General features: G+C 49.5%; 1 long non-coding RNA gene across 1 annotated transcript in view; it reads right to left on the bottom strand.

The window, feature by feature from the left end:
* The window catches only part of LOC147099465 (uncharacterized), a 90,285-nt gene extending 67,795 nt beyond the window's left edge, over positions 1–22,490 (bottom strand). The window contains exon 1 of the long non-coding RNA XR_015073913.1: positions 22,424–22,490. This is a non-coding gene — a long non-coding RNA (uncharacterized LOC147099465). The remainder of the gene's footprint in view (positions 1–22,423) is intronic.
* Between the last annotated feature and the right edge of the window lie 213 nt (positions 22,491–22,703).

The raw sequence follows: 22,703 nt of genomic DNA, 5'->3' as shown, positions 1-22,703 counted from the left end.
CACCTCCAGGGGTGAATTTTGCAGTCGGAGGCGACAATTAGTGCCGGGCACTAAACCTTGCGCCCGGCCGATATTAGCGCCCCAAAATGGGCAACACCCAATTTTACCCCCATAAGATTCTGAGAGGGCTTGACAGGGTAGATGTGGAGAGGCTGTTTCACCTGGCTGGAGAGTCTAGAACTAAGGGACTTGGGGGGAGAAATTCCCCTCCTTTGCGCCTCCCGTGGGTGTCGCTAACGGGGCGCAAAAGCCTTTTTGTTCAGCCATGGCACTGGCTGCGCCTCCTGCCATATTCTGCGGGAGGTTAGCGGCGGCGCCACCGGTTGCGATCCGATTTCATGCGCCCATAGATCATGATGTCATCCCCGGGCGCATCGCCCCGGTAGCACCCCGGCAGAAAAATTCCCCTTCGCCTGCTGCAGGAGCGCCGGGCGATGGCAGCGACCGCTGCAGGGGTCGTGAGCAGGGCGGCCGGCTGCTAGCAGGGCGGAAGTTAAAGGTGAGGTGACCGGCCACCCTGATAAAAATGTCGGCTTTTTTGAAAAATGTTATTTTTTTTTGCTCCGGATGCGGGGTCCGTGCCGCGATTGGTGAGCCTGGCAGTCTGCTTGAGCACCGGGCTGATCACACAGTACCCCCGCTCCCCGGTGCTGCGGGTAAGTTAAAAAAAACTGCAGAGTTCGCAGCGTGGGGCCCTTCTCTTTAATTCAGGGGAGAGCCCCTGCAATGCGTCAGCGCCATGCTTGGCCACTTGTGGCGCTGCTGAGCCGTGCACCCCGGGTCGCTCCACTTCCCTCTTGGAGCAAAAAGTGGGAATTTTAGAAAGGCCGGAAGAGGTTAGCACCTGGTGCTAACTTTTCTAGCTTTTCTGATTTGGCGCCCCAAACGGGTCTCAAGGGGAATTTCTAGCCCATAGTCTCCGGATAAGGGATCGGCCATTGAGGACTGAGATGAGGACGAATTTCTTCACTCAGAGGGTTGTGAATCTTTGGAATTCTCTACCCCAGAGGGCTGTGGATGCTGAGTCGTTGAGTCTATTCAAGGCTGAGATCGCTAGATTTTTGGACTCTAAGGGAATCAAGGGATATGGGGAGTGGGCGGGAAAGTGGAGTTGAGGTCGATGATCAGCCATGATCTTATTGAATGGCGGAGCAGGCTCGAAGGGCCTTATGGCCTACTCCTGCTCCTAATTCTTATGCATGTATGTACTGATAATCCTTGCCTACTCTGTTGCCATGCCAGGAGTGACCCTCCGGGTCCGACAATGAAGCCTTGGAACTCCCCTGCTCTAGGATTCCCTCACTCCCCATTTACTTTAGCGCCGGGTTCCGTTCCCTTTGGTCCTCGGCAGCTTCCTGGCCATTTTGGTTGGGAAGTCGGCAAGCGCCATGCAAATGCCTCCTGCCACCCCCGGGCGGGAACGGCACTCGCCAGGCCATGTTCCCGCACGGGAGTAGAAAGTGAGGCCTGGTGATGGCAACAGGCAAGGCTGGACTAGTTGTGGGAGTTGGCTGTAAGAGGCCCCACCACTTTAGCACTGACCTCCTGGAGAAGTGCTGCCTCTTTATCCAGTGCTGATTTGAGAACTCCAGGAATCCTGCTGTGCCTTATTGGAGACCTTCAAGGGATCACCAGGAGAAAGGGAGTGCTTGGTCACTGGCATGCTGTCCTGGGTCCAATAACTCTGGGAGGGAAAGTATTCCTGAGAACTTTCCTCCTTCCGCCCTGCAGCTAAACCTCTGTGTGCCCCTTCCTGCTGTTCCTCCCTCCTCCAGCCATAGTAGAATTCCTAGCCGGACCACCACCATGGCAGAAGCGGGTTGCCAGAAGCCCCTGACCAGTTGTCAACGGAATAGCGACAGTGGCAGCAATTGCATAAGTTCTAAGTAGCCTAAAATCAGAAAAACCTCCATCTAAACTTTCCAGCAATTTACCTGACAATGACTGGGGAGTAGGGATCCCTTTAAGTATCGCTCGAAATGGCCCCCTTCCCGGCTCGCACTGCCCATGGTTTGTGGACGGGTTGTACAACTGTCGATGGCAACACAGGTGCCAACTAAAATGCTGACTGGGCCTTGAAACCAGTGCACGGTACCGATTCCCATGCGGTATTTAGGTCCCCGCCGGTTTCGGGCGGGAGAGCTGGCCGCCTAAAGTGGGGCCTACTTTTCTTTCAATTTGCATGCCACGGTTTGAGCAATAAAAAGCCCCGGGGTGGTAGGCAAACAACAATCACCCTTAGTGCATCTGCAATGACAGAGCAGTATTTGTAGCAGTCATGGAGGAACCTGAGGCCTCAGGCTGGATGTTACTCACCAAGACCGGACTGCTGCCTTCCGGGTTCTGGTCCCGCCCCCAGCAACGTCCGATGCACAGACGCTATTTTCCTCTGATTGGCCTTGTTAAGCCCCGCCCTGCAGGCTTTCCGGCCAATTAAGGGAAAGCCAGTGTCAGATGACATCAGTTGATGACACTTCATCTGCCAGTTTTCTTAAAGGGACATGCAGCATTTATTTTTGACAGATGATTTGTCGGTGTTTGACAGCATTGAGGTGCTGTTTAAACACTGAAAATCACTGTACAAAGGTGAGCCCTTGGACCCAGGCTCTCCAATGACTCTCTCCTTAGAAGAAAACAGATGGCAGCTGCAGGTGAGGGTACAGAAGTGATCTGTCACTTCTCCCAATGAGGTGAGGCCACACAAACACTTCAAAGCTTGTCACCTACAGAAAAATCTAAACACATTAAAAATGACTTTCCCAATATTTCCTTACCTCTGATACTCACCAGTGTCCCATTGGACCCTTCACACCACTTCTGCAGCTGTCATCAATACACAAACATTACAACAGACCCACAGCGCGCCTCACTTACCCTGGCGGGGTTCCCCGACATCGGGAAGCCTGCAGTAGAAGTCTCAAAATTGGAAAAAGCCTCTTACCTGCCTGGTAATTACCTGTTAACAGGCAGTTAAGTGGCTATAATCCTCTTCCCGCCACTAGGAGTCGGGTCCCTGTGCAAATCGGGGACCCGGCTCCCGGGAAGATTGTTTGGAGGCGGGTTGGGAATGGGTTTGGGACCCGCTCCCGTTCTTTTTGATTTTGCCAGCAGCGCCGCCTCCAAACCCGCCTCCTCAGGGCTGGTAAAATCCAGCCCCTAGTCTCTGTCCCCTGACCCCCTCCCCAGCCCCAACATGCTAGATGCTGCGCCGAGACGGTGGAGTCGGTTTTGGTGTTCTCCCGCCTGGTGCTCAGAGCCTCAAAACGGGGCCATAACATTCACCGGCCATCAACACCGCTGATTCCGCCGGCTTTATTTTACAAGGGGCCTTCCCTGCTGGGTCTCCAAAGCGCCAGCCTGATTTAGGGGCGATTGTCCCCCTCTTAAGATGGAAGTCGAGGTCCAATGAAGCAAGTAGGACCCCCCGATTGCCATTTTAGGTCGGGCCGGAGCCTGCGCAGTGGCAGTGCTAGGCCGATTTTCAGTGTTCAATCTGGCGAGCTACATCAAGATGCCTGCTTGACGCCCTGCAGCTCGGCTGCTGAAATTAAATGAGGCCGGAGCCTCAAAATCAAGAGTAGGAGAGAACGTCTGTTCTTGCTCTCTCTCTCTCTCTCTCTCTCTCAGATTTCTTCTTTCTGGCCAAGCAGCTTTGAAAGTTCCTCCGCCCCCGCATATGTATAATTTTTATTAACCATTCTCATCTGCCATTTGCTTTACTCTGTTGCTCGCTGGCTGCTGACAGAGACAAGATGTGTGAATTTAAAGGAATTCTACGCCGTGGAGTTTCTGTATTGGGACATTAATGTCTCTCATCGCTTATTCCGTCACACTGTTGTTCCTCCATTTTATTGCTTTTTACATTCATGAGTTAAGCACTGCCGGTCACTGACAGAGCCGCTCATTTCTCTTTAGAATCACCAGGGAGGCACTTTTTAACTCTTTTGCTGGGGGGGTTCACTGTTTAAAAAATAAGGGGTCGCCCATTTAAGACAGAGATGAGGAGAAATTTTTTCTCACAGAGGGTCGTGAGTTTTTGGAACTCTCTTCCTCAGAGGGCGGTGGAAGCAGAGTCTTTGAATATTTTTCAGGCAGAGGTAGATAGATTCTTGATAAGCAAGGGGGGGGGTGAAAGTTTATCGGGGGTAGGCGGGAATGTGGAGTAATCAGATCAGCCATGATCTCATTGAATGGCGGAGCAGGCTCGAGGGGCCGAGTGGCAGACTCCTGCTCCTAATTCGTATGGTCGTATGTTGCCAGTAAGTAAAAAACTGTCGTCTAAACTGAGGTGCATTTCCCCTGCTGGTGCGCTCGCGTTCGTTGATGGGAAGGTTTAATTTTCTCATCCAGTTTGCTCCCTCGCCTGTCCTTACTTGGATTGAGGAACTGGACCGTCTCCGGGCTACTTTGTCCAAGTCAGCTGTGGCTCAGTGGGCCAGCCCTCTGCTCTTTGCCTCTGAATCAAAAGGGTTGTGGGCTCAAGTCCCACTCCAGAGAGCTGAGCACAGAATCTAGGCTGACACTCCCGATGCGATGCTGAGGGAGCGCTGCGCTGTCAGAAGGTGTTGTCTTTCGGATGAAATGTTAAACTGCCCTCGCAGGTGGAAGTAATAGATCCTGTGGCACTATTTCAAAGAAGAGCAGGGGGAGTTCTCCCCGGTGTCCTGGCCAATATTTATCCCTCAATCAACATCACTAAAAACAGATTATCACATTGCTGTTTGTGAGAATTAGCTGTCATGTTTCCTACAGTGCAACAGTGACAACACTCCAAAAGTACTTCATTGGCTGTAAAGTGCTTTGGGACGTGCTGAGGTTGTGAAAGACGCTGTAGAAATGCAACTGGCACTGTGCCAGTGCAGCCGTCGGTCGCCTGAGGAAGAGAGTGTTTGAAGACCAGGACCTCAAATCCAGCACCAAGCTCATGGTCTACAGAGCAGCAGTGATACCCGCCCTCCTGTATGCTTCAGAGACATGGACCATGTACAGCAGGCACCTCAAAGCACTGGAGAGGTACCATCAACGCTGCCTCCTGCAAGATCCTGCAAATCCAATGGCAGGATAGGCGCACCAACGTCAATGTTCTCGCTCAGGCCAACATCTCCAGCATCAAAGCTTTGACCATGCTCGATCAGCTCCGATGGACGGGTCACATTGTCCGCATGCCCGATACGAGGCTCCCAAAACAAGCGCTCTACTCGGAGCTCCGACACGGCAAGAGAGCACCAGGTGGGCAGAGGAAATGCTTCAAGGACACCCTCAAAGCCTCCTTGAAAAAGTGCAACATCCCCACCGACACCTGGGAATCCCTGGCCCAAGACCGCACAAAGTGGAGGAGAAGCATCCGGGAAGGCGCCAACCACCGCGAGCCTCTTCGCCGGGAGTAAGCGGAAGCCAAGCGCAGGCAGCGCAAGGAGCGCACGTCAACCCAAGCACCCCACCCACCCGCCCCTTCAACCACCGTCTGCCCCACCAGTGACAGAGACTATAGGTCCCGCATTGGACTCATCAGTCACCTGAGAACTCGTTTTTAGTGTGGAAGCAAGTCATGCTCGTTTCCGAGGGACTGCCTAAGAAGAAGAGAGGAGAGGTGCAATTTCTTTCTTTATGTCTGAGTGTCGGTGAATATCAGCTTTGGGATTGGTAAACAAAAGTAGGAATGTTGAGGCCAACCATACCTCATTGGACTAGGCTGAGCACAGATCAGAGATGAAACTGGCCTATGTAGCTCACTACTGCACTAAGTGGTCCTTTTACTCAATGGGTCATTGGCTTTGTTTCTCCGTGTGTTTCCATTTCTCCCTGTCTGATTCAAGTCACCTGGGGAAGGCCTTTGAGGATGTAGCATTTGTTGCTACAGGCCAGGCAGTAACAAATGACAATGGTCTACGAGCTGACTAAAGGTTGCAGCCATTTTAATTCAACAAAGTAGCTGAATGGGAAGGATATACTTGCCTTAGAGGAGGTGCAACGAAGGTTCACTAGATTGAACCCTGGGATGAGCGGGCTGTCCTATGATGAGAGATTGTGTAGAATGGGCCTATACTCTCTGGAGTTTAGAAGAATGAGAGGTGATCTCATTGAAACATACAAGGTTCTGAGGGGGATTGACAGGGTAGATGCTGATAGGCTGTTTCCCCCTGGTTGGAGAGTCTAGAACTAGGGGGCATAGTCTCAGGATAAGGGGCCGGCTTTTTAAGACTGAGATGAGGTGGAATTTCTTCACTCAGAGGGTTGTGAATCTTTGAAATTCTCTGCCCCAAAGTGCTGTGGTTGCTCAGTCGTTGAGTATATTCAAGGCTGAGATCGATAGATTTATGGACTCCAGAGGAATCAAGGGATAAGGAGATCGGGCAGGAAAGTGGAGTTGAGGTCGATGATCAACCATGATCTTATTCAATGGCGGAGCAGGCTCGAGGGGCCGAATGGCCGACTCCTGCTCCTATTTCTTATATTCTTATGTAAACAACTGTCAGGTCAGAAGGAAAGAGTCTGAGAACTTCCTCTTCTATACAATTGCTCTCGAATAAACTCTGTGCAGCTACAAATGCTGGCATTGGTAAGTTGACAGGTGAAACTTTGCATTTTATGTTGATTTTGCAATATTATCTGAAAGGCTAGATCGGGTGTTCGGATTTCATGTGCGTTAGTGTGAGAGGGAAATGAAAGCCAAGAGCAGTAGAGAAAGGGTTAATTGAAAAGAACGACCTCGTGGATGGACTCGACCATCATTCAAGTAAGGAAGGGGGTGGGGGGGGGATGGTGGGCTGGATAAAACAGGCCCACTGCCGCACTGTCAGGACCACAGCCGTTCAGGGGCTTCTGCTCCGATAATACAAGGTCAACTCGGTAAGTGGCATTGTTAGCGCTTTGTACTGACCCACTGGGGGCACCATGGAGGTCAGGGGTCAAAATGCCAACAGCTAGTGAAGGAATGCTAGCTGCCCCAATAGTGCCCCACTGAAGTATTGACCATTCAAAGCGGGCACGAAAAAAACGGATGGTTAGATTGGAAATGGGCGCCTAATGTCGCGAGCGCAGTTCAGAATCTCCAGCCACATTATGAAGAGGGCTCCTAATGTACATGATGTTTGAGCCCTGTTCTCATTTCATAGAATCATAGAAGTTTACAGTACAGAAGGAGGCCATTTGACCCATCGTATCTGTGCCAGCCGAAAAAGAGCCATCCTGCCTAATCCCGCTCTTGGTCCTTTGAGTGTATAAGGAAGCAAACTTCTGATGCCCTGTACGAGGATTGAACCCGTGACCTTGGCGTTATTGGCACCACGCTTTAATCAACCATGATAGGAACAGGAGGAGGCCATTCAGCTCCTTGAGCCTCTTCCGCCATTCAATGAGATCATGACTGATCTGTAATTTTTTAAAATTCATTCACGAGATGTGGGCGTTGCCAGCAGGGCCAGCATTTATTGCCCATCCCTAATTGCCCTTCGAGAAGGTGGTGGTGAGCCGCCTTCTTGAATACAACTGAGTGACTCGCTCGGCCATTTCAGAGGGTGGTTAAGAGTCAACCGCATTGCTGTGGGTCTGGAGTCACCTATAGGCCAGACCGGGTAAGGGCGGCAGATTTCCTTCCCTAAAAAGAACATTAATGAACCAGATGGGGTTTTTACCACAATCCGTGGTCACCATTACCGATACTAGCTTTTTATTCCAGATTTATTGAATTGAATTTAAATTTCCCAGCTGCCATGGTGGAATTTGAACTTATAGCTCCGAATTGTTAGCCCAGTTCTCTGAATTATTACTCCAGTAAAATAATCACTAAGCTACTGTTCCCAGAAAATGTTCTCCAACATCTTAAATGTCGAACGGTCTCGACCTGAAATGTTAACTCTGTTTTTCTCTTCACAGATGCTGCCTGACCTGCTGATTATCTGCAGCACTTTCTGTTCTTATTTCTTAAATGTAGTGACTGTTATAGAGAAAAACATGGCAGCCATTTTGTAGATCATCTCACTGTGAAATAAGGGGTGAAAGTTCCCAGCGTACACCAAGGGCGCAAATTGTGATATTCCACATAGCAGCCCTTGGGGGCTAAATTTGGTTAATTTGCGCCTCCTGTTATTGCCTTCTTAGGGCGCGAACGGGGCGCAAATCAACTAGCGCCTGGGCGTGGTGCCGCTAACGCCTCCTGCGCCCTGCTCGTGCCCTGGCTGTAATATTGGGTGGCGCCCCCTCCCCGACTTACCGCCGGACGCTATGTCCGACGGGATCGGGGGTGGGGCCTACCTGCGGCCGGGGTGGCGCTACTTAAAGGGGAGGTGACGGGCGGCCATTTTTGTTGCTGGCCGCCTGCCAGCACCTGCCCCCGTTGCTGTCCCCGGCCCCCGTGAAGCCCCCCCCACCCGAGGGGTGCCGGATGGTCTCCAAAGGGGGTGCTACCCAATTTTTACCCCCTTGACTTTCCACCTATTGGTAGAATAATCAAAATTAATTTGTAGAATTCTTGCCCTTAAATAACCAATTTGGTGGGATTGGGCTGAGGAATGGTTGTCGGTCAGGAGCCTGAGCAGACTCCTTGAAATAGTGCCTGAACAGGCAGATGGGATCTTAGCTTAACATCTCATCCAAAGAACATTACAGATCCTGACAGCGTGAGTGCCTAACATCTGCAGATGCGATAATCCGCAGGGGGCTTTAGTGAGCCTGTCATTTCCATTTTACTTCGAGGTGACTGAATCTCTCTCTTGTGGGGATCTCGGCCAGCAGGCCTGTCTGTTCAGCTACATCACGCTGCTGGGTCAGTAACTCCTCCACTGAGTCGGGCAGACAAGGCCTCGGTTCAGTGTCTCGCTCGAAAAACCGCTACTCTAACATTGCTGCACCTCTTCGCTGAAGAGCCAGAGTGGCGGCCTAGATTGTGCACTCAGGTCCTAGAGCGGGTCTTGAGCTCTGCGGCCTCCTGGCACAGAGGTGGCAGTGCCTTCAACTGAAGCAAACTGACACAATGGCCTCGATGTTAACCCACCTCCAAGGGCGGGAGGGGTTGGAGAGGGGTTTAAAACCATCAAATGTGCAAAACGTGACACTAACCTGCCACGCACGCACTCGCCGCTGTTCTTACGGCAGCGGGTTTCGTGGAGTCCCAGTGTCCCGCCGACGAGAGGTGGGACACCTCATTAACGTGTTTAAGCGGGCTCCTACAGTGCAATTGGGAGCCCGGTTTAAAACCAACGGCTGCCGCCCGGGTTTCCCGGGACTCGGGAAACCCGGCAGTGAAAGGGAAGCGGGAGAGGCCGGCTCCAGAAGGTACGTGCCTTTTCCAGCACTTCTTGTGGGCCAGGAGGAGCAGGAGTGCTTCCCATCACCGTCCCCCACACCTCTCACCCCTCCCCCCCGGTCCCTCAAGGACGCCTTCGGCCATCCCACTGCCAATCACGGCCTCTCGGTTCACCCTACCAATCGCCGACCTCCCCCGATGACCTCTCTGACCCCTTGCTGCGATCGCCGAATTCCACCCCACCCCGCCCCGCCCCCCGCCTGTTGCTGGGGCCGTTGGTTTTCCCTCCCAGCCGGATTGTCCACTTGGCCGGCTGCCAGGCGGGAAATGGAAGAACAAAATGATAATGAGGTCTTGTCTGCCGTTAAGTTTGGCGGGACCTCCTCGTCCCTGGCTCCTTTTCAGCCCCCCCGAATCCTCCCCGCCTCCCTGTAAATATCATGGCCAGTCTGTATTATATCCTTGTAATATAAAGGAGGTTGGGTTTACACTATCAGGATTCATGCCCTCAAAAATGAAATGGAAAATTCTCTTCATTGAATGACGAAGGCAAAGGTTCACTCTCCAAGGTTCATTTTTCTTATTCCAGTTTCCCCCCACTGCTGTCCTTGTAAAGTCTGTGGGTTGTACTGTTAATAACGACACAGACTTCAGGAGTAACAAACAAACAGGTCTTTACTATTCGAAGGTCAGGGCGAATCTGCCCCAGCAATCCTGCCACAACACTTATATACTGGTGTGGTCACTGTCGGTATTACAGTATACAGAAGCCAAACAAGTAGTGCCACACCTAAAGTAGTTCTCTTAAAGGTGAACGGTTACATACAATAGTTTCCTTAAAGGTAGACGGGTACATACACTACAATCCTCCCTTTTTAGCTTATTACTTACAGAGTCCCATTAACATACATATCTTCAACTTCATATAAAACACTTTACAGATATAATCTCGGTGGGAAACAGTTCACAAAGTCAGTCTCTGCGGGAACAGTTCACAGATTCAGTCTCCGATCTTGATTTGGTCCGAACAACATCTCTTTGGTGTAGCCGGTTCACATGGATAATGTGACTCCTCCATAGCCTTTTCCTTGACGTAACAGCTTGAACTTTCGTCCTGTTGAACCGGCAGTGCCGACTTTTATAACCAACTGGCTGTCTTGATAATTTCCCACTTTTCAACTAATTTAGCTCTTTTCGTAGGTCCCCTCCTGAGCTGGTAGAAGTGATAATATTTTAGATAGTTATTGTCTTCTGCCTCTTCTTTTTCTTTTCTGCCTTTTTGAGACTCTCGGGGCTCCTTTCTCGGCTGCCAGCTGTAGCGCCACCAACTCTCTATGTTCCTTAGACCTTAAGTGTTTCATCCTGATTTCAGCACTTTGGGAGTTTTCCTCACAAACTGGGCAGACCAGATCCTCGTAATATTCAGTGTCAGTCAACAGGTCATGGTAATATTCGGGGTCGTCCTGAGTTAGGCCAGCGAGAGGGCCTTCTACTTCCTCCTTACCCATCTGGACGTTAGCCGACTGTGGTTCCTTCCCTAGACATCTTTCTTGAAAAGACTTCCTCATACATTCATATTCATCATGCTCTTCCTGGGTTGTCTGCCATTCCTTCACTACTGTCCTCATTTGTGAGTTCAATACCTTCCCTTCCATCGGGGATTGCGTTATCCGGCTATTTACTCCTTCTACTGGAGTAGCTGTTTCCCCATTCTTCTGTTCAATTTGACGTAATTCAGCGTCCTTTTGGCATCCTTGTAAAAGCTGTGTTGCCACCTCAGCTATCTCCATCCCTTTTGGAAGCTCCGAATTCCTTCCCTTTGAAGCCTGAAGCTCGTGTTCCCCTTGTGGAGTCTTGTCACTCCGCCTGTGAAGGAGTTGGCTGGTCGTTAACTCTTCCCCGGGGACACTGTGGATCAGCTTCTTCTCTATTTCATCCCCCTTTCCCTCTGGTGCTTGGGTTTTAAGCGCTCGAAGAAGTTGCGCCTTGATGCTCTCTAGCTCCAGTTCAGGGGCCATTCTTCCAGTCTCTGTTTCTCTTCCAGTTGCCTTTCCTTCCACTGCCCGGATTCCCAGTTGACTATGTTCTTCAAGTTGTTGAACCCTGGTCATTTCCGCCTCATATTTGTCTTGGGTTTCCTTCAGTACTTTTATGAGTTCTTGAACCTCTTGGATTCCATGTTCTGCCATGTCTTCCACCTCCAATTTTTCATCGATGGATGGAATCTCTACCGATGAGTCTGTCTTGGCCTGGAGCTCCTCAAACATTTCCTGCATCCTTTGGACTTCTTGCTCATGTTCAACCTTTAGTTGCTCATATGCTTTCACTAAAACTAGCTTTTCGGAGGTTGCCGAGTTAACCCCTCCAGAATTGTAGCCTGGGCCTGTTCATACTGTTCTTTCAACTTCTTACACTCTGCTTGTAAGGAGTCGTAGAGAGGAACTGGGATAAAATCCTGGCTGCCTGAAGATTCCTCTTCATTTGTTTCGTTCTGCAAATATTCTAACTCTTGAACAGCATCAGGGAGATGTGATCGATACTTAGCCATGATGGCCCTATGGTCGCTCTCAGCTTGAGCTAGCTGCCTCTGTTGTCTTTCCAGGTTCTCCCATTCGGTGTCCCAGAATTGTTCCATTGTTTTCATCTCTTGTACGAGACAGTAACTCAACTGTTCTAATTGTTGTTGTATTTTGCGATACGTTTGAGTCCGGGCTCTGTGTTCTTCCGTCGTGGATAAGTCCTTAACTTGGACAGGCTCAGAATTCTCTGTCAACCTGGAGTTCTGCTCTGAAGCTTTATCCTTCTCGGTAGCATAAGCCTTTATGCCTGTCTTCGTTTTCTCCACCATAGTCGGCAAGTCCATTTCAGCCTTGTCTTCCATATTTGAGTTAGTCTTATCGTCATCCGTTCCAGAATCTGAGCTGATTGCTCGTACCGAGTCCTCACTCGTGATGGCTTTTAGATAGTGCCATTCCATGTCTATTTTCTTAATCCACTCCCGTCCTAGAAGTGGTGGTCCTCCCTCAGGTAGTACGTACAAGTTCATTCTTGGGTGTTCTTTACCCCTCTCTCTCACCTTGACTCTTATCTTCCCCATGGGGTATACTTTATGCCCCGTGTATGTCTGTAATACGAACTTGGTATTCCTTAAGGGTATGTGAGAGAATAGCCGGTGGTAGTCCCTTCGATTGATGACTGATAGAGCTGATCCAGTGTCCAACTCCATTCTTACTTGGACTCCAGCTATTCTTAGCATGACCCAGATAGTTTGTCGATCAGCTTCCCTCCCCACATTGTGAATTCTCAGACTACCCAGCTCCTGGTTGTTTGGGTCTGAGTCTGAATTCTGGTCGTCTGAACTCTTCTCAGCCACCTTGTGTACCTTGCTGTACTTTTCTTGTGGTGGCTTCCTTTGGTTGTTGGTCTTCTTCCCTGACCGGCATACCTTTGCGATGTGACCCAGTTTGCCACATTTCCTACATTCTTGGTTCTTAAACCAGCATTGATTCTGGTCGTGCGTTGTCTTCCCACAACGATAGCATTTTGTTGTATTCGAGGTAATTTGGTCCACCCCGAGTGCCGCCGCCTTCAGCTGCATTTCTGCCGTTCCTTTCGCTGCGGCTTCGTGCGATGCAGCTATAAGAACAGCCCTGTCTAGTGTGAGGTCGTTCTCTTCCAGTAGTCACTTTTGCGTCCCTTCTTTGGACAATCCACATACGAACTTGTCTCGCAGTGCCTCTGTCAGATTCCCTCCGAACTGGCAGTATTTCGCCAGCCTACGCAGTTCGACCAAGTATTCCGCGTTACTTTCGTCTTTCCTCTGCGTTCTTGCATAGAATTTGAAACGTTCAGCCAGCATCAACGGTGTGGGGTTCAAGTGGTCCTTCAGCACAGCCACAATCTCTTCGAAAGTCTGATCCGTCGGTTTATCTGGTGCTATTAGATGCTTCAAGAGCCCGTATGTTTTTGCCCCCATCGAGTTTAGCAATGTTATCGCCTTGTCGTCTTCCTCTATTTTGTTGGCTTCACAATAAATCTCTATGCGTTCCACGTACGTGGCCCAGTCTTCTATCTCAGAATTAAAATCGTTAATATTCCCTCGCTTAGGCATCTTTCTTTCCTTGGGAGCAGCACAAGTATTTCTTTAAGTATTCTTATTTATTTGTTTATTTCTAAGATGGCGGTTTTTCCCGCGAAAATGGCGGTTTCCCGCTCTTTCCTTCTCTCTCCGCCCACTTCAATGGCAGTTAAGATGGCGGTTTTCCCGCGAAAATGGCGGTTTCCCGCTCTTTCCTTCTCTCCCCGCCCACTTCAATGGCGGTTTCCCGCTTCTGTCGTCTTCTCCGCCTAATGGCGGCTTCCCGCGTTTCTTCCCTGGTGGAAGGGGTACGCTTTCCCCACAGTGGACAGGTTCAGCCGCTGGCTGGCTTCCGCACAGCTCCCCTTACTCGGCTCTGTCTTTCTCTCCCGCTCGCACGGCTCTACCGGCGCTGGGTACACCCCGTTCACGGATAACAGTTCAGCCGCTGGACTGGCTCTCGCGCAGTCTCTCTCCCCTTGCTCGGCTCTGTCTCTCTCTCCCGCTCGCACGGCTCTACCGGCGCTGGGTATACCCCGTTCACGGATAACAGTTCAGCCGCTGGACTGGCTCTCGCGCAGTCTTTCTCCCCTTGCTCGGCTCTGTCTCTCTCTCCCACACGTTCGGCTCTACCGGCGCTGGGTACCCCGTTGGCGGAGAACAGTTCAGCCGCTGGACTGGCTCTCACGCAGTCCCTCTCCCCTTGCTCGGCTCCGTCTCTCTCCCACACGTTCGGCTCTACCGGCGCTGGGTACCCCGTTGGTGGAGAACAGTTCAGCCGCTGGACTGGCGCTTGCGCAGCCTCCTTTGGTCAGCTCTGCCTCTCCCACACGCTCGGCTCCCGTTCGCCTCCCAGCCCTCATGCAGTCCGGTGCTTCCCTCCCCGGCTGCGGCTGAGTTTCTCACTTCCCGCGCCTGCTCCCGGTCTCAGCGCTTCGTGGCTTCGGCCACTGCCCGGCTTTTCCCGTCGATCGTGGTCCGGCTATCTCACGACGCCGTTGGACCCGACTTCCTGACCAGCTCTGCTCCCCCTCGACCGTGGTCGAGTGCACAGCCCTTATCCTCCGGATTTCGTTACACTTTCCCCTACTCACAGTCTCCGCGGCCGCCTTGTTTCCTGCTGATCGGCTCACTCCGCACCGTGGTAGAAGGGTAGTCAGTGCCTGTTGCTGATGGAAGCTTTTGTTGCTAAGTCTTCTTCCTTTCTATTGCTGCAGCCTCGCGTTTTCTCCCAGCATAACGACGAGGGCGGTTGCCTCTCTTCGACGCTCCTTAGTTGCTTTGGTAGTCTTGCCGCAGGGTACGATCGGACTCGTCGCCACTGTAAAGTCTGTGGGTTGTACAGTTAATAACGACACAGACTTCAGGAATAATAAACAAACAGGTCTTTACTATTCGAAGGTCAGGGCGAATCTGCCCCAGCAATCCTGCCACAACACGTATATACTGGTGTGGTCACTGTCGGTATTACAGTATACAGAAGCCAAACAAGTAGTGCCACACCTAAAGTAGTTCTCTTAAAGGTGAACGGTTACATACAATAGTTTCCTTAAAGGTAGACGGGTACATACACTACAGTCCTGACCTACAGCTCCATGAGCACCAGGCCTCCCAAACCCGCGACCTCTTCCACCTAGAAGGACAAGGGCAGCAGGCGCATGGAAACACCGTCACCTCCAAGGTCCCCTCCAAGTCACACACCATCCTGACTTGGAAATATATCGCCTTTAGTTCATCGTTGCTGGGTCAAAATCCTGGCACTCCCTCCCTAACAGCACTGTGGGAGTATCTTCACCACACGGACTGCAGCAGTTCAAGAAGGCGGCTCAACAAGACCTCGATGACGTTCAGGCTTGGGCTGATAAGTGGCAGGTAACATTTGCACCACACAAGTGCCAGGCAATGATTATCTCCAACAAACGAGAGTCTAACCACTGCCCCTTGACATTCGGAGATGGTATTACCATCTACGAATTCCCCACCATCAACATCCTGGGGGTCACCGTTGACCAGAAAATTAACTAGACCAGCCACATAAATACTTTGGCAACAAGAGCAGGTCAGAGGCTAGGTATTCTGCGGCGAGTGTCTCACCTCCTGACTCCCCAAAGCATTTCTACCATCTGTAAGGCACAAGTAAGGAGTGTGATGGAATACTCTCCACTTGCCTGGATGAGTGCAGCTCCAACAACACTCAAGAAGCTCGACACCATCCTGGACAAAGCAGCCCGCTTGATTGGCACCCCATCCACCACCTTAAACATTCACTCCCTCCACCACCAGCGTACCATGGCTGCAGTGTGTACCGTCTACAAGATGCACTGCAGCAACTCGCCAAGGCTTCTTCGGCAGCACCTCCCAAACCCGTGACCTCTTCCACCTAGAAGGACAAGGGTAGCAGGCACATGGGAACACCACCAGCTCCAAGTTCCCCTCCAAGTCACACACCATCCTGACTTAGAAGTATATCAGCCGATCCTTCATTGTCGCTGGGTCAAAATCCTGGAACTCCCTCCCTAACAGCACTGTGGGAGTACCTTCACCACACGGACTGCAGCGGTTCAAGAAGGAGGCTCACCACCACCTTCTCAAAGGCAATTAGGGATGGGCAAGTGTATCCTTCCTTAGGTAAGGAGAACAAAATTGTACACAGTACTCCAGGTGTGATCTCATCAAGGCCCTATATAATTGGAGTAAGACTTCTTTACTCCTGTACTCAAATCCTCTTGTAATGAAGGCCAGCATACCATTTACCTTCCTAATGGCTTGCTGCACCTGCACATTCACTTTCAGTGACTCATGTACAACGACACCCAGGTCCCTTTGAACATTTGCATTCTTCAATCTTTCACCTTTTAGGAATTAATCTGCCTTTCTGTTTTTTTCTACCAAAGTGGATTACTTCACATTTATCCACATTATATTCCAACTGCCATGTTTTCGCCCACTCACTGAGCCTATCGAGATCCCCTTGAAACCTCTTCACATACTCTTCGCAACTGACACTGCCACCTAGCTTTGTATCATCAGCAAATTTGGAAATGTTACATTGTGAATAGCTGGGGCCCAAGCACTGATCCTTGTGGTACCCCACTAGTCACAGCCTGCCATCCTGAAAAAGACCGGTCTGTTAACCAATTCTCAATCCATGCTAGTATATTACCCCCAATTCCATGTGCCCTAATTTTGTTCACCAACCTCTTGTGTGGGACCTTATCAAAGGCCTTTTGAAAATCCATATACACCACATCTACCGGTTCCCCTTTGTCTACTCCACTAGTTACATCCTCAAAGAGCTCCAATAGGTTTGTCAAACAGGATTTCCCTTTCATAAATCCATGTCGACTCTGCCCAACCTTACTATTAGTTTCTTAGTGCCCAGTTATTGCATCCTTTATAATAGATTCCAGCATTTTCCCAACTACTGATGTAAGGCTAACAGGTCTGTAGTTCCCCGTTTTCTCTCTCCCTCCTTTCTTAAATAGCGGGGTTATATTTGCTATTCTCCAATCTGCAGGAACCGTTCCAGAATCTATAGAATTTTAGAAGATGACAACCAATGCGTCCACTATTCCAATGGCCAAAAACCCTAGGATGTAGATCATCCAGTCCTTGGGATTTATCGATTTTTAGTCCCATTGATTTTGCTAGTGCTGTTTTTTCACTAATAATAATTTCTTTAAGTTCCTCATTCTCGTCACACCCTTGGTTTTCTCGTATTTCTGGGAGGTTTTTTGTGTCTTCCTCCGTGAAGACAGAAACAAAGTATTTATTTAATTTCTCTGCCATTTCCTCATTCCCCATTATAAATTCTCCTGTCTCTGACGGTAAAGGACCTACATTTACCTTCGCCAGTCTTTTCCTTTTCACATACCTACAGAAGCTTTTACAATCCGTTTTTATATTTTTCGCCAGTTTGTGCTCATATTCCATTTTCCCTTTCTTTATCAATTCCTTGGTCCCGCTTTGCTGATTTCTAAAAAGATCCCAATCCTCAGGCTGACTGCTTTTTCTGGCAACTTTATAAGCTTCCTCCTTTGACTTAATACCAGCTTTAATTTCATTTGTTAGCCATGGTTGGATCACTTTTCCTTTTGGGTTTTTATGCCCTAGAGCAATATATGTTTGTTGCAAATTATGCATTATTTCCTTGAATATTAGCCATTGTATGTCCAACTTCATACCTTTTAGTGTAGTCTCCCAATCTACCATAGCCAACTTGTCCCTCATACCCTTGTAGTTTCCTCTGTTTAGATTGAAGACCTTAGTTTCAGATTGGACTACATCACTCTCAAACTTAATGTAAAATTCAATCATATTATGGTCACTTGTCCCTAAAGGCCCCTTTACTACAAGATTATTGATTAGCCCTTTCTCATTACACAGTACCAGATCCAGAATAGCCTGTTCCCTGGTTGGTTCCTCCACATACTGATCCAGGAAACCATCTTGCATGCATTCTAAGAATTCGTCCTCCACACCATTAGTGGTAATTAGATTTGCCCAATCAATATGTAGATTAAAGTCCCCCATGATTACCGTATTGCCCTTGTTACATACACTTCTAATCTCTTGATTGATACTGTGCTCTATATTACCATTACTGTTTGGTGGCCTATACACAACTCCCACCAATGTTTTCTGCCCTTTGCTGTTTCTTAGCTCCACCCAAACTGATTCCAGTTCTACATCACGATCTGCCAAGCCAAGATCTTTTATCTCTACCGTACCGATCTCATCCCTTATTAACAGCGCTACGCCATCTCCTTTTCCATTTGTCTGTCCTTCCTAAATGTTGAGTACCCTGGAACATTCACTTCCCAACTTTGGTTACCCTGCAACCATGTCTCTGTAATGGCAATTACATCATACCCATTTACAGTACTTCTATTAGTGCCATTAATTCATCCACCTTGTTGCGAATGCTACGTGCATTTAGATAAAGTGCCTTCAACTTTGCCTGTTTAATATTTTTCTGCACTTTAACCCTCTTTACTGTTGGCCTTTGTTTCTGCTCCCTACTAATTTTGCTCCGAGAGTTAAGCTCCCTCTACACTGTCCCATCAAACACTCCCAGGGCAGGTACAGCATGGGTTAGATACAAAGTAAAGCTCCCTCTATACTGTCCCATCAAACACTCCCAGGGCAGGTACAGCATGGGTTAGATACAAAGTAAAGCTCCCTCTACACTGTCCCATCAAACACTCCCAGGGCAGGTACAGCACGGGTTGATACAGAGTAAAGCTCACTCTACACTGTCCCATCAAACACTCCCAGGGCATTTACAGCACGGGTTAGATACAGAGTAAAGCTCACTCTACACTGTCCCATCAAACACTCCCAGGGCAGGTACAGCACGGGTTGATACAGAGTTAAGCTCCCTCTACACTGTCCCATCAAACACTCCCAGGGCAGGTACAGCATGGGTTAGATACAAAGTAAAGCTCCCTCTACACTGTCCCATCAAACACTCCCAGGGCAGGTACAGCATGGGTTAGATACAAAGTAAAGCTCCCTCTATACTGTCCCATCAAACACTCCCAGGGCAGGTACAGCACGGGTTGATACAGAGTAAAGCTCACTCTACACTGTCCCATCAAAGATGCCCAGGGCAGGTACAGCACGGGTTAGATACAGAGTAAAGCTCTCTCTGCACTGTCCCATCAAACACTCCCAGGGCATTTACAGCACGGGTTAGATACAGGAGTAAAGCTCCCTCTACACTATCCCATCAAACACTCCCAGGGCAGGTACAGCACGGGTTAGATACAGAGGAAAGCTCCCTCTACATTGTCCCATCAAACACATCCAGGGCAGGTACAGCATAGGTTAGATACAGAGTAAAACTCTCTCTACACTGCCCCATCAAACACTCCCAGGGCAGGTACAGCACGGGTTAGAAACAGAGTAAAGCTCCCTCTACATCATCCCATCAAACACTCCCAGGGCAGGTACAGCACGGGTTAGAAACAGAGTAAAGCTCCCTCTACACTGTCCCATCAAGCACACCCAGGGCAGGTACAGCACGGGTTAGATACAGGGTAAAGCTCCTTCTACACTTCCCCTGAAGCACAACCATGTCAGAATAGCACTGACAAATGCACAGTAAAGCTCCCTCCCTCCTGGCTGCCCCAATAATATGCCATAGCCTTAACATAAGAACATAAGAATTAGGAGCAGGAGTCAGCCATATGGCCCCTCGAGCCTGCTCCACCATTCAATAAGATCATGACTGATCTTCCACCTCAACTCCACTTTCCCGCCCAATCCCCATATCCCTCGATTCCCCTAGAGTCCAAAAATCCATCTATCCAAGTCTTGAATACTCAATGACTCATCATCCACAGCCCTCTAGGGCAGAGAATTCCAATGATTCACAACCCTCTGAGTGAAGGAATTTCTCCTCATCTCAGTCTTAAATGGCCGACTGCATATCCTGAGACTATGCCCCCTAGTTCTAGACTCTCCAGCCAGGGGGAAACAACCTCTCAGCATCTACCCTGTCAATCCCCCTCAGAATCTTATGTTTCAATGAGATCACCTCTCATTCTTCTAAACTCCAGAGAGTATCGGCCCAATCTACTCAATCTCTCCTCATAGGACAGCCCTCTCAACGCAGGAATCACTTAACCTCAGAGGTGAACCCTGTACTGCACCAGTGAGAACTTCCCATTTCCATTACCAGTGTTTCTGAGTGAACTGTGCTGTGGGGCCCATGCCCACTACAGACTAGTTTGAGTCTCATGTTACTCAGGACTCTCTTTGCAGCCAGAGCCCAGAGCTAAAGAGCAACGAACTGGTCCACTCTGCCAGCTATTCTCTCCTCCTGTGTACTCCGACTGACCTTTTAAATGGGTTTGTTCCAATAATGAATCCTGATTATTGGCTGAAGGAATGGGAGGCGGGGTGGGTTAGGAGATAAAAATAATGAGCCGTATATTCCAATCCCTAAGGGTGTGTACGGGCTGTGTACCTACCCGTAGGGACATCAGAAATGCCGGTTTCAGGCATGCCAAGCGCATGCGCTGAAACCGGCATTTCCGTTCTGTCAAGAATTCTGACAGATCGGACGCCTGCCCTGGAGAAGGGCCTCTGCGGGGGGAGAGTTCCGCTTTCTGCACAACCTCCGCCCGCAGAAAACCCTTAGAAATCTTACGCCTGGTAATACCAGGTCTGCTTTTACCAGCATAAGATTTGAAAAAAGTTTTTTAAAAAAGTGACTCATTTATCATTTAAAAATACTTTTAAAAAACGTAAGTTTATTTTTAGCCCTGTAATAAACTTTAATTAATTTTTTCAAAAAATTTAATTTTTGTTTAAAATATTTAATTTATTGTAATTTCAACTCATTTTAAAAATGTGATTTTTTTTTTTACATTTATTTAATGTTTTACAGTGTTTTTGGGGTGATCTCCATTCATATATTTGACGGGTCTACCTGTCAAGTGTATGAAGGGAGATTCCCTTCTCTCATTGGCTCCCCATGGCCCACGTGATCCCAGGGACGCTTGCGAACCGCCTGCGCCCCCGTGATATGTGGGCCCTGCGCATTTCGAGTTGGAGAGGCCCAGGAGTGGAAGTGTCCGGACCTCGTGACCCCCTCAGGAAAGAGAGTAGATTTTTTTCCAGATCAGAGCCCTCCGCTCGCAGGAAGCCTCCGATCGGAAAATACAGGCCAATACATGCCAGCATTTATTGCCTCAAACATCATAACGGTCACCTTAACAGACAGGCAAGATAGGATGTGTGTTTAATGTATCATCTGAAGAACGGATGTTACTGATAGCCTGACCATGTGAGTATTTAAGTTAGCATTGGTAGATGAGGCCATTGACTCAGGGGGGGAGAAATTCGGTGGAGCCGCCAACAGGGCGCCAAGCTCGCCTGGGCGCCGGATTTAGCGCAGCGTTTGGAGCAGTAGCGACCGCCAGAAATTCAGCTTGAGCGCCCCAAGAGGGACACGGGGCAAGGCTCGAGGCGCTCCGCGTCCCTCTTAGGGCGCTGAAACTGAATATCGCAGCACAACGTGCCGCAGCGCCACACGCTGCGGCACGGCGCGCTGCGGTACTGCAGGCCTTCCTCCCATTCTTAAGGGGGAGGGGCCTGCACCAGCGCGATCGGAGATCACGAGTGCCGGCAAAAGAGCCCGGCACCGAGGAGAAGTGCCGGGCTCTCGGAAAACAGCCGGCAATGCCGCGGGGGGCGATCAGGAGGCCGGGGACAGAGGTGCTGGCAGGCGGCCGCCGAAAAAAACGGCCGCCCCGCACCTTAATTTGCACCACTGCCGCCACAGGAAGGCCCCGTGAACCGGGCGCCATTTGCGAACGGCGCTACAGAGGCGGTCGCTGCCAAACATCGAGATCGGGGCGGTAGCGGGGCGCTGCGCACACCGATGACGTCATCGGAGGCGGCGCAGCGCAATAGGTTAACGCCGCCATTAGCGCCCCAGCTAAATATCGCGGGAGGCGCGGCCAGTGGCGCTAAAGCCACTGAGTGCCCTCTTTAGGCGCTAACTGGTGGCGCAGCCCACCGAATTTCTAGGCCAGGGTGTTTTAGCAAGCTTGTCACTTTATCCGCGCTGGTCCCTTCAGTTCTGTCGCACTGGCGCATTCAGCAACTCCTTCCAAGCTAGTTTATGAGATGACATGTCATAAGGACTCAGGATTTCAACAAGAAATATTTCAAGGAGAACTATTTTTTTTTAAATTACATCACGATTAATCTTCAGACTGCTGGCAGATCTAAGCGAAGTCGTGATCGTCCTACGCTGACCAGTTTATAAAATTTAAAACTTGCACACAAATAGCTGAAACAAAACTTATATAGCAATATTAAAAGCGAATGAAATATTAGAAACTGATTTATGACTCCAATATAAACCATAAAATATGAATATGAGCAGATAAAAATTAATTAAAACTTCACCCTTTTTTTTCCCATTACCTCTTTGCCATTTTCTCAGTCCTATTTTTATCTTTCAGTTCTCAATCTTATGTTCCTTTCCCTTTCCACCTATAGTCTGCTGGCATGCCTGGGGGAAATGACTGCCTCCCTGGGCTGGCAGGTTTAGTAAATTTTCAGGTCGCAAATCTTTTCTTTACCTTTTATTCTCGAAAACATTCAAACGATGATCAGCTTCGTCGGCCATTTTGGAGCTGCTAAAACAAGGTCATGAGTTTCGATTGGCTAAGTACTGACTGCAAGGTTTTCTTCAGCCAATCCCAAGCCCAGATACTGAAGATAGGCATTGTTGGCATAGAGCCAACCAGGTCAATCTCTGATGCTTTCTTTAAAAAAAAATCAAATTTAACAATGGTCCAGAGAGAAAAGGAGACCCAGATGTGAGAATGTGATTGTGGCACACTAAAGGTTAATTAGGTC

Source organism: Somniosus microcephalus, chromosome 28 (assembly GCF_052327205.1).
Source record: "Somniosus microcephalus isolate GS21.2 chromosome 28, FLI_Smic_1.0, whole genome shotgun sequence".
Lineage (NCBI taxonomy): Eukaryota > Metazoa > Chordata > Chondrichthyes > Squaliformes > Somniosidae > Somniosus > Somniosus microcephalus.
Note: the sequence above shows the minus strand (reverse complement) of the source record. Positions and strands in the feature narration are given on the sequence as shown.